Here is a 10,891-nt window from a genome sequence, read left to right as displayed (position 1 = left end):
CTGTGTTATTTATATATTTATGCTTGCTGTGAAGAGATCTCAGAGTTCTGTCAGTGCTGTTTGCATTCATTAATCAATTTTATTATCATCTAGCGTGGTATACTTTTTTGTATTTATGGATACTTTTTTAATGTATACCTGTAGTTTTTACTTATTTCTCTTCAAACTCTAATGCCCTGTACACACGATCGCACATTCCGACAACAAAATCCATCTGATTTTTTCCAATGGGTGTTGGCACAAACTTGTCTTGCATACACACAGTCACACAAAGTTGGTCGGAAATTCTGAACATCAAGAACGAGGTGACGTACAACACGTACGACGAGCCGAGAAAAATGAAGTTCTTTAGCCAGTGCAGCTCTTCTGCTGGATTCTGAGCATGTGTGGCACTTTGTGCGTCGGAATTGTCTACACACGATCGGAGCTTGTTGTCGGAAAATTTTAGAGCCAGCTCTCAAACTTTGTGTGTCGGAAATTCCGATGGAAAAAGTCAGATGGCGCCCACACACAGTGGGAATTTCCGACAACAAGCTCAGATCGCACATTTTCCATCGGAAAGTCCGACCATGTGTACAGGACATAAGTGTTGTTTCTTTCTGGTGCTTCATTCCTCTGTTATCAGCGTGAGTCACTTCTGGCAAGTTCTCCGACACACGAGATAACAGCAGCTGAAAATTTGTGTCGGGGCGGGATCTTAGAGGGGGATTAGCAGGGAGCTTGTCATTTGATTTGAAGCACAACACCACCATTTATTACTCTTCCATCCTAAACTATTGAACCTTCTATATTACCATAATGAACATGCAATCTCTCTATCCAGCTGCAAGGGGGAAACCAAATTACTATTTTCCTCTATTCCTCTTTTTACAATATAGGAAAACAAATGTTTCAACTAGTTGTGAGAATGTATAGCAATTGATGTCAAAGGTTTTTTTCAGGTGGCACCAATTATGCAAATCCTAATTTTACAGTTACCTTAGAGTGAACTTCTGCTTTGCCTATGCAGAAAAAAAATAAAGGTTCAATTGAATACGCCTCTACCCCAGTTACTTACATTCCCTACACCCCGCCTCCATTCCACAAATTTTCAAATTTTCAATAGTTGTACTATAAAACATTATACTCAAATTGTTTTAATTTTATTTAATTGTTAAAGCACAGTGTCCCATAATAAGACACAAAATTTACATTGAGAAATATGACTTTAAAGGTGCTATATACAATCACATACAACCATATATAGTAAAATGTGTATTTTATTTATTGCAAAATAACTGTTAAACTGCATAAAAATCAGATTTCCATGAGAAATCAAACTCATATTGATATCCAACAGGTTCAGGTATGAGCAATATATTGGGGTTTTAAAAAAACTGAGAAAATGCAGCGCTGTGCGATAATAGCATTAATGCTAAAATTGCTATTACAATAACATCAATGCTATATATACAAGAAGAAAAAATGAATATAAAATATGGTGCAATAAAAATGAGTAAATCAAGCAAGTTCACAGTGAAAAAAATTCTTCCATTGAATAAAATGTGTCCAAAAAACACAACAATGTCCTCAGTAATTTTCAAATCCCCAGATGTTAAAGTGCATGTGTGCAATAACATTCCAAAAAGTGACTCTTGTGAAGAAAAATCCAGTTCAGTAAGTGAGTGATTTTACACACGTGCTCCCCTCCCCTGTGTGGCTGCGCTCACCTCAAGCTGTGTGACTGCACAACTAAGTTTGGTCTACATAAGCTGTTGAACCACTCCTGGGCTCCGAGTTAAGAAGTTTTCAGCAGGATCCCACAGTTACATCCACACAGGATATCCTCAATGTTAAAATATAAAAAAGAGGCTGGATAGTGAATTATTGTTTGTTTGTAAGATTAATTAGAAAAAGGAACATCAGGGTACTCACATTTTGATGGTGCTTACAGTGCACCAGACTATAAAATACATAAGGTAGTAAAAATCCTCTTCCAGGTAGCTTCAAATCCTATGTGTGCCAGTAGTCTGCTCAGACAAGCATGAGACTGTCTCCTCCACCGTCCTGGCCCCTCCCCTACATGTGACAACACAGGGCTAATCACGTGTCTTCCTCAGGGGGATCTAATTTATAATATATTGTTGTTGATTGACTAAAACTGGAGAGTGCAAAATCTGGTGCAGTTGTGCATGATAGCCAATCAGCTTCTAACTAATTTTAGAAGCTGATTGGCTATCATGAGGGCATGTGGCCTGGTACGGTTCAGGAGGGGGGGCGCTCTCTCGTCCCCCCTCTCTGCGGCCTGCTAGGTTGCGTGGTCGGATAAGGGCCTGGTATGGATTTTGGGGGGACCCCTACACCATTTTTAAAAAATTTTGTTGCAGGGTTCCCCGGATTTTGGGGGGAACCCCTACGCCATTTAAAAAAAAATGGCGCGGGGTTCCCCTTCATTTTCATATCAGACCCGAAGGGCCTGGTATGGATTTTAGGGGGACCCCCACACAATTTTTTTTTAAATTTTGGTTCGGGGTTCCCCTTAATATTCATACCAGACCCAAAGGGCCTGGTAGTGGACTGGGGGGGAATCCCATGCTTTTTTTTTCAATGAGTTTTATCTATATTGCCGAGACCCGACAATTCATTACAGCCGCGATCAGTTTTCAATGACAATTTTTCCTTTAGAAATGTCATTTTTCTGTGGTACTGTTCTACACATGGGAAAAATGTGCCACTTTATAGGCATACTATAGACACCCACCAGGCACGATATTTAAAGGAATATTTAATTTTTATTGTTTCACTTTAAGCATTAAAAAAAATCACTGCTCCCAAAAAAAGGCCATTTAAAAAAAAAAAAATTTGCATTGATACATGTCCTCTGGGGCAGGACCCAGGTCCCCAAACACTTTTTATGACAATAACTTGCATATAAGCCTTTAAAATGAGCACTTTTGATTATTCATGTTTGTGTCCCATAGACTTTAATGGTGTTCGTGTGTTCTGCCGAATTTTTTGCCTGTTCGCATGTTCTGCTGCGAACCGAACAGGAGGGTGTTCGGCTCATCCCTAGTTATTAACAGTTGCTCTAGATTCTATCTGCTCCAGTTTTGATAAATTACCCTTGTCTTTTACAATTCATACTCCTGACCACTGCACTCTAAGTACATTACTTCTGAATTTCTTCTGTAGGGTTAGCTGTGTGTAGAAAAAGATATGTAATGGGACAGTTTTATTTTACTATAATGAGTGTGCAGAGGTTTGCACATGTCTGTTAGTCTCTCGCTTGTGGCACAGTCATTAAAGCATAATTTGTGGGTAAAAGGACTGTGGCATATGTGTGTTGAGTATAAGGGGAGTAGGCTCAGGTTTTATTTAACCTGCATATGGTGGCAATGGGGTTGATTTACTAAAACTGAAGAGTTTAAAATCTGGTGCAGCTCTGCATAAAAAGAAATCCGTTTCTAGGGGTTTTCTTTGTCAAAAAAATGAACAAGCTTCTTCTTCTATCACGCCGCCCAGACCGAAAAAGAAAAAAAAAATCCACTACCGATCCGCCTCCATGGGACGCTCCCGCTGTCTGACATGTCTTGGCTTGTGACAGCTCTTATATAACTGAGGGCGGGGCCACCCAGTGATGTAACGGGGTGACCCTGCCCCCCTCTGACGCCACAGGACATCCCCATGGCTTCCCCTTGGCGTCAGAGGGACGGGGGTCACCCGGTTACATCACCGGGTGGCCCCGCCCTCAGTTATATAAGAGCTGTCACAAGCCAAGACGCATCAGACAGTGGGAGCCTCTCATGGATGCGGGTCGGTCGTGGATTTCTTTTTTCTTTTTCGGTCCGGGCGGCGTGATAAATGAAGATAAAAGAAGATATAAGATAAAAAGAAGATAAACGGACATCGTGGGACTTTTTTAATTTTTCAATAAAGGACTTGTCCCAAGCTGCAAAATTACCCCGTCATCCCAGAACAAGCCCCCCATTGTCTACAGTACAGATCTTCCCTAAAATCCCTAAATCCCCAGCCTGCCTCCTCAGCACAGACCCCACCTGCACAGAACCCTCCCCCCCAACCTCAGCACAAACCCCCCAGAACTGATTTCTCAGCACAGACCAACCCCCCTAACACAGATCCCTCAGTACACACTGACCCCACCCCACCGTTCAGCCGGCTTCTGTCAAAGGGACTTGACTGAAAAAGATTTGCTGATTGTCTCCCGATCAGTACTCTGAGCCAAAGTCAGAACACAATAACACAGCAGGGGAGATCACTGTACTAACATAGCATAGTTAGTGCAGTGGCTCCTCGTGAGCTGTCAGTTTTTTTTTGTTCAGCCCTCTACTGTTGAACAAAAAAACTAGCAGTGTGTACTAGGCTTTAAAATGACATCTGAAAGTTGATGGAATAAATATTCAGCAGCAAGTAATGTTGTTCCTGAAACTGATGTGTTGAAAGCAGGAAAAATGGGCATCACAGTTTGTTATTTATGGGGCTGAGTAGCCACAGACCAGTCAGGGTGCCTGTGCTGACCTGTATCCACAGACAAAAGCACTTACAATGGGCATGTGAATATCATAAATGGACCACAGAGCAATGAAGGAAGGTGGCCTAGTCTGATGAATCACATTTAATTTTACATCATGTGGATGAGTGGGTGCATGTGCGTTGCTTACTTGAGGAAGAGGTGGCACCAGGATGCACTACAAGAAATAGGCAAGCCTGCTGAGGCATTGTGATGCCTTGGGCAATGTTCTGCAGGGAAACCTTGGTCCTGCTATTCAGGTGGATGTTACTTTAATACGTACTACCTACCTAAACACTGTTGCTGACCAAGTAAGTCCCTTTTTGGAAACAGTATTCCCCGATGGCAATGGCCTCTTTCAACAAGAGAATGCATATACCATACTGCAAAAATGGTTTGAGGAACACAATAATAAGTCTGTGGTGTTGACCTGGCCTCCAAATTCTTCAGCTCCCAATCCATCAAGCAGCTGAGTTAGCTCATCTAATTTCTTTTTAATTTCTTTAAGTGTTTGAGTATTCAGACTCATTATAGTTTGTGGCTTTCTCGGTATCAATCACTATCACTAAGAGCAAATGTTTTCCATACACATCATAATGTTATGGCTGATCAATATATATGCTTTTAATGGCTATTTTGCAATTAATAAATACATAAATGTTTTATGATATACAGTTGTGCTCATAAGTTTACATACCCTGGCAAGATTTATGATTTCTTGGCCATTTTTCAGAGAGTATGAATAACACAAAAACATTTCTTTAACTCATGGTTAGTGTTTGGCTTAAGCCGTTTATTATCAAATCAAATGCGTCTACTCTTTTTAAATCATAATCACAACAAAAAGAAGCCAAATGACCCTGATCAAAAGATAACATACTCTGGTGATTTTGGCCTGATAAACACAAGCTGACTTTGAATGGCTATTAAAGGTAACCATCCTCATCTATGATCTGTTTGCTTGCAATTAGTGTGTGTGTATAAAAGGTCAAGGAGTTTCTGGACAACTGATAGACCCTTGTATCTTTCATCCAGTGCTGCACTGACGTTTCTGGATTCTGAGTCATGGGGAAAACAAAAGAGTTGTCAAAGGATCTGCGGGAAAAGGTAGTTGAACTGTATAAAACAGGAAATAAAAGGGATATAAAAAGATATCCAAGGAATTGAGAATTCCAATTAGCAGTGTTCAAACTCTAATCAAAAAGTGGAAAACGAGGGGTTCTATTGAAACCAAACCACGGCCAGGTAGACCAACTAAAATTTTAGCACCAACTGCCAGGAAAATTGTTTGGGATGCAAAGAAAAACCCACAAATAAGTTCAGGTGAAATACAGGACTCTCTAAAAACATGTGATATGGTTTCAAGATGCACAATGAGGAGGCACTTGAAGAAAGATGGGCTGCAAGGTCGAGTTGCCAGAAGAAAGCCATTACTACGCAAATGCCACAAAGTATCCCGCTTACAATACGCCAAACAGCGTATTGTAAGCGTATGGCACAAAGTCATATAGAGTGATGAGACCAAAATTGAGCTATTTGGTCACAACTGTAAGGAAAATGGTTTCCCTCATGCATACATAATCTAGAGTGATGCTTTAAGTTGAACCTATAAACTGCTTATAGAAGCTGAAATGCATCTGCAAGGCTTATTTGCAAAACATATATTTCTTGTAAAAGAATGTTCCAGCTACAGCTAGCAGGAAACCGCTTGTGGTCATAAGTGAGACATATCTCGGAACATTATTAAGAGACATTGCATACCTCACACCTCGGCCTTATATTCCAATAAGTTTAGTTAAAGTTAAGAGGGTATATTTAGATAAGGGACTTTTAAGTATATCTCTGGGCAGAATACTATGCAAATATATATGTCATATAACATGTAACCTGTGATATTTGTACTCTTGTGATTGGTTAGACTAGGGGACTGCCCCTACTGATGTACTGTATAATGTTGTTATCCTATATAACATGTGAACTTCCTGTAATACATTGTATTCTTGATTAATCCACCCTTGTGTATGGTTTCTTGATTACCCGATCGATCAAGGAAATCTCCTGGTGTCCAACAGAGTCCAGCTCGACCAAAGGAGGGGCGCACTTGACCATTAACCCTTTCAACAACCTTAAACACTACATTTGGAGAGGAGTCAACAAGGCCTATGATGAAAGGTACACCATTCCTACTGTGAAACACAGAGGTGGATCGCTGATGTTTTGGGGATGTGTGAGCTACAAAGGCACAGGAAATTTGGTCAAAATTGATGGCAAGATGAATGCAGTATGTTATCAAAAAATATTGGAGGAACATTTGCATTCATCAGCTAGGAAGCTGCGCATACTTGGACGTTCCAACATGACAATGATACCAAACACAAGGCCAAGTTGACCTGTCATTGGCTACAGCAGAATAAAGTGACATTTCTGGAGTGGCCATCTCAGTCTCCTGACCTCAATATCATTGAGCCACTCTGGGGAAATCTCAAACGTGCAACTCATGCAAGACAGCCCAAGAATTTACAGGAACTGGAGGCTTTTTGCTAAGAGTAATGGGCAGCTTTACTATCTGTGAAGATAAAGAGCCTCATCCACAAATACCACAAAAGACTTCAAGCTGTCATTGATGTTAAAGGGGGCAATACACAGTATTAAGAACTGGGGTATGTAAACTTTTGATCAGGGTCATTTGGGTAGTTTCTGTTGTGATTATGATTTAAAAAGTGTAAACACAGTTGATTGATAATAAATGGCTTCAGCCAAACATTAACCATGAGTGAAAGAAAAGTTTTTGTGTTATCATTCATATTCTCTGAAAAATGGCCAAGAAATCATAAATTCTACCAGGGTATGTAAACTTATGAGCACAACAGTATGGTTGTATTGGGTATAAATTGATGTAGCTCCTTAAAAGCCTATCCAAATGCAAAGTTTGTATCAATGGGAGTATATAGTATAGAACCTCTGGATAAAGCAAGCCCAGGGATGGTGCAATTTTCTTTCCTGCAACCGGTTGCAGGAAAGAAAATCACTTGATTCGCCTATCAATACTGTCAGTGTTGATGAGGGAATGCCTCCCACAACGCTACTGTGTTGCACTGGCCGGGAGCTTGTCCTGCCAGCAGAACATAATGATTACTGCTAGTGGCTATAGCCACCTACAATAATCGCATGCAAACAATCTGACAGGCTGGTTGTACTAAAGTTGATCGATGAATAAACTTCAATATAACCAGCCTGCCCATAGACAGATCGACATTTGGCTGGTTCCTGCTGAACTGGCTGAATTTCGATCTGTCTATTGCTGGCTTAAGTTCCAAGTTGCAACTGGAACTCTGCCCTGCCCCAGTGTGAAAGAACTTAGTAGCCAACTGCCAACCACCAAAGCTGTTAAATGGGTAAAGGGGAATGGGTCACATGTTTTAGAATACTTAGAAGTACCTGGAATCTCCCTTTCATTCCCCAAGGTTTTTTTTGCAGTAGAAGCAAAGCACAGGTTAACATTAACACCCCTTTCACACTGAGGTGCTTTTTTGAGCTAAACATAGCGCCTAAAAAGCACCTGAAAACTGCTTCCCATTTCAATGGAAGCTTTCACACTGGGGCAGTGCGCTGGTGGGGTGATGCAAAAAGTCCTGCAAGCAGCATCTTTGGGGCATGTTTGGAGCACTTTAAAAAGCTCCTAAAAAATGCCCCGTCCATTGAAATTAATGGAAAGCGCTTCCAAAGCGTTGCAAAAGCACCGCACAATGCCTCTTTTTTTTTTTTTTTTTTTAAGGTCACATTGCCACGTGACCTTAGAAAAAGCGCACCGCTAATGCCGCTAAAGCGCCACAAAAGCGCCACAAAAGCGCCACAAAAGCACCACAAAAATGCCTGACATTTTATGTGCAGTTTTTGAGTGCCTCAGTGTGAAAGGTGTCTTAAAGTGCTCTGCAGATGCAGTGTGCCTGTAATCAGAGGTTTATCCAGAGGTTCTATACTATATACTCCCATTGATACAAACTTTGCTTTTGGATAGGACTTTTAAGGAGCTACATCAATTTATACCCAATACAACCATATATCATAAAATATTTATTTATTGCAAAATATTCGATTACCACTCGATTACCACTCGTCGGGCTAAGTATGCCTGTCTACTTCGTGCCCGGGGAAGTTGTCAATCCCGTGTTCAGCCCCGACGGTAGCTGAAATTGGTAAGCCAAATGGGGGTGGAAATGAGCGGGGTGAGTAATGACTGTTGCATAAATTTGTTAAGATGTGCCAGGTTGCAAAATGCTCCTAAGAGAAGAAAGTGTTTTGTTGCTGGTAAGAGGTTGCTGATTCTGTCCTTTACATAAAGTGTTCATTTAAGTGGCCGTTGCTGTTACCTACGGCCCATAGTGGGGGTCCAGAATCTCATTACCATTTATCCATGATGCATATTTGGCTATACTGCAGGGACTGTGTTCTGCCGGCAGTTGCACGGAGTGCCTACTTGAGTCACACTGGCTAGTGTTCTGGAATCATAGTTACATAGTTACATAGTTACATAGTAGGTGAGGTTGAAAAAAGACACATGTCCATCAAGTCCAACCTATGTGTGTGATTATGTGTCAGTATTACCTTACATATCCCTGTATGTTGCGGTCATTCAGGTGATTATCTAATAGTTTCTTGAAGCTATCAATGCTCCCCGCTGAGACCACCGCCTGTGGAAGGGAATTCCACATCCTTACCGCTCTTACAGTAAAGAACCCTCTACGTAGTTTAAGGTTAAACCTCTTTTCTTCTAATTGTAATGAGTGGCCCTGAGTCTTATTAAACTCTCTTCTGCGAAAAAGTTTTATCCCTATTGTGGGGTCACCAATACAGTATTTGTAAATTGAAATCATATCCCCTCTCAAGCGTCTCTTCTCCAGAGAGAATAAGTTCAACGCTCGCAACCTTTCCTCATAACTAAGATCCTCCAGACCCTTTATTAGCTTTGTTGCCCTTCTTTGTACTCGCTCCATTTCCAGTACATCCTTCCTGAGGACTGGTGCCCAGAACTGGACAGCATACTCCAGGTGCGGCCGGACCAGAGTCTTGTAGAGCGGGAGAATTATCGTTTTATCTCTGGAGTTGATCCCCCTTTTAATACATGCCAATATTCTGTTTGCCTTATTAGCAGCAGCTTGGCATTGCATGCCATTGCTGAGCCTATCATCTACTAGGACCCCCAGGTCCTTTTCCATCCTAGATTTCCCCAGAGGTTCTCCCCCCAGTGTATAGATTGCATTCATATTTTTGCCACCCAAATGCGTTATTTTACATTTTTCTACATTGAACCTCATTTGCCATGTAGTCGTCCACCCCATTAATTTGTTCAGGTCTTTTTGCAAGGTTTCCACATCCTGCGGAGAAGTTATTGCCCTGCTTAGCTTAGTATCGTCTGCAAATACAGAGATTGAACTGTTTATCCCATCCTCCAGATCGTTTATAAACAAATTAAATAGGATTGGTCCCAGCACAGAACCCTGGGGAACCCCACTACCCACCCCTGACCATTCTGAGTACTCCACATTTATCACCACCCTCTGAACACGCCCTTGTAGCCAGTTTTCGATCCAGGTACTCACCCTATGGTCCATGCCAACGGACCCTATTTTGTACCGTAAACGTTCATGGGGAACTGTGTCAAATGCTTTTGCAAAATCCAGATACACCACGTCTACGGGCCTTCCTTTATCTAGATGGCAACTCACCTCCTCATAGAAGGTTAATAGATTGGTTTGGCAAGAACGATTCTTCATGAATCCATGCTGATTACTGCTAATGATATCGTTCTTATTACTAAAATCTTGTATATAGTCCCTTATCATCCCCTCCAAGATTTTACATACTATTGATGTTAGGCTAACTGGTCTGTAATTCCCAGGGATGTATTTTGGGCCCTTTTTAAATATTGGTGCTACATTGGCTTTTCTCCAATCAGCTGGTACCATTCCAGTCAATAGACTGTCTGTAAAAATTAGGAACAACGGTCTGGCAATCACCTGACTGAGTTCCCTAAGTACCCTCGGATGCAAGCCATCTGGTCCCGGTGATTTATTAATGTTAAGTTTCTCAAGTCTAATTTTAATTCCGTCCTCTGTTAACCATGGAGGTGCTTCCTGTGTTGTGTCATGAGGATAAACACTGCAGTTTTGGTTACTGAAGCCCCCCGATTCACTCGTGAAGACTGAGGAGAAGAATAAATTCAATACCTTTGCCATCTCCCCATCCTTTGTAACCAGATGTCCTTCCTCATTCTTTATGGGGCCAATATGGTCTGTCCTCCCTTTTTTACTGTTTATATAACTAAAGAATTTCTTGGGATTTTTTTTGCTCTCCTCCGCTATGTGTCTTTCATGTTCTATCTTA

The sequence above is a fragment of the Aquarana catesbeiana genome, linkage group LG01 (assembly GCF_042186555.1).
Source record: "Aquarana catesbeiana isolate 2022-GZ linkage group LG01, ASM4218655v1, whole genome shotgun sequence".
NCBI lineage: Eukaryota > Metazoa > Chordata > Amphibia > Anura > Ranidae > Aquarana > Aquarana catesbeiana.
The sequence above is the reverse complement of the archived record's forward strand: the minus strand, read 5'-3'. Positions refer to the sequence as shown.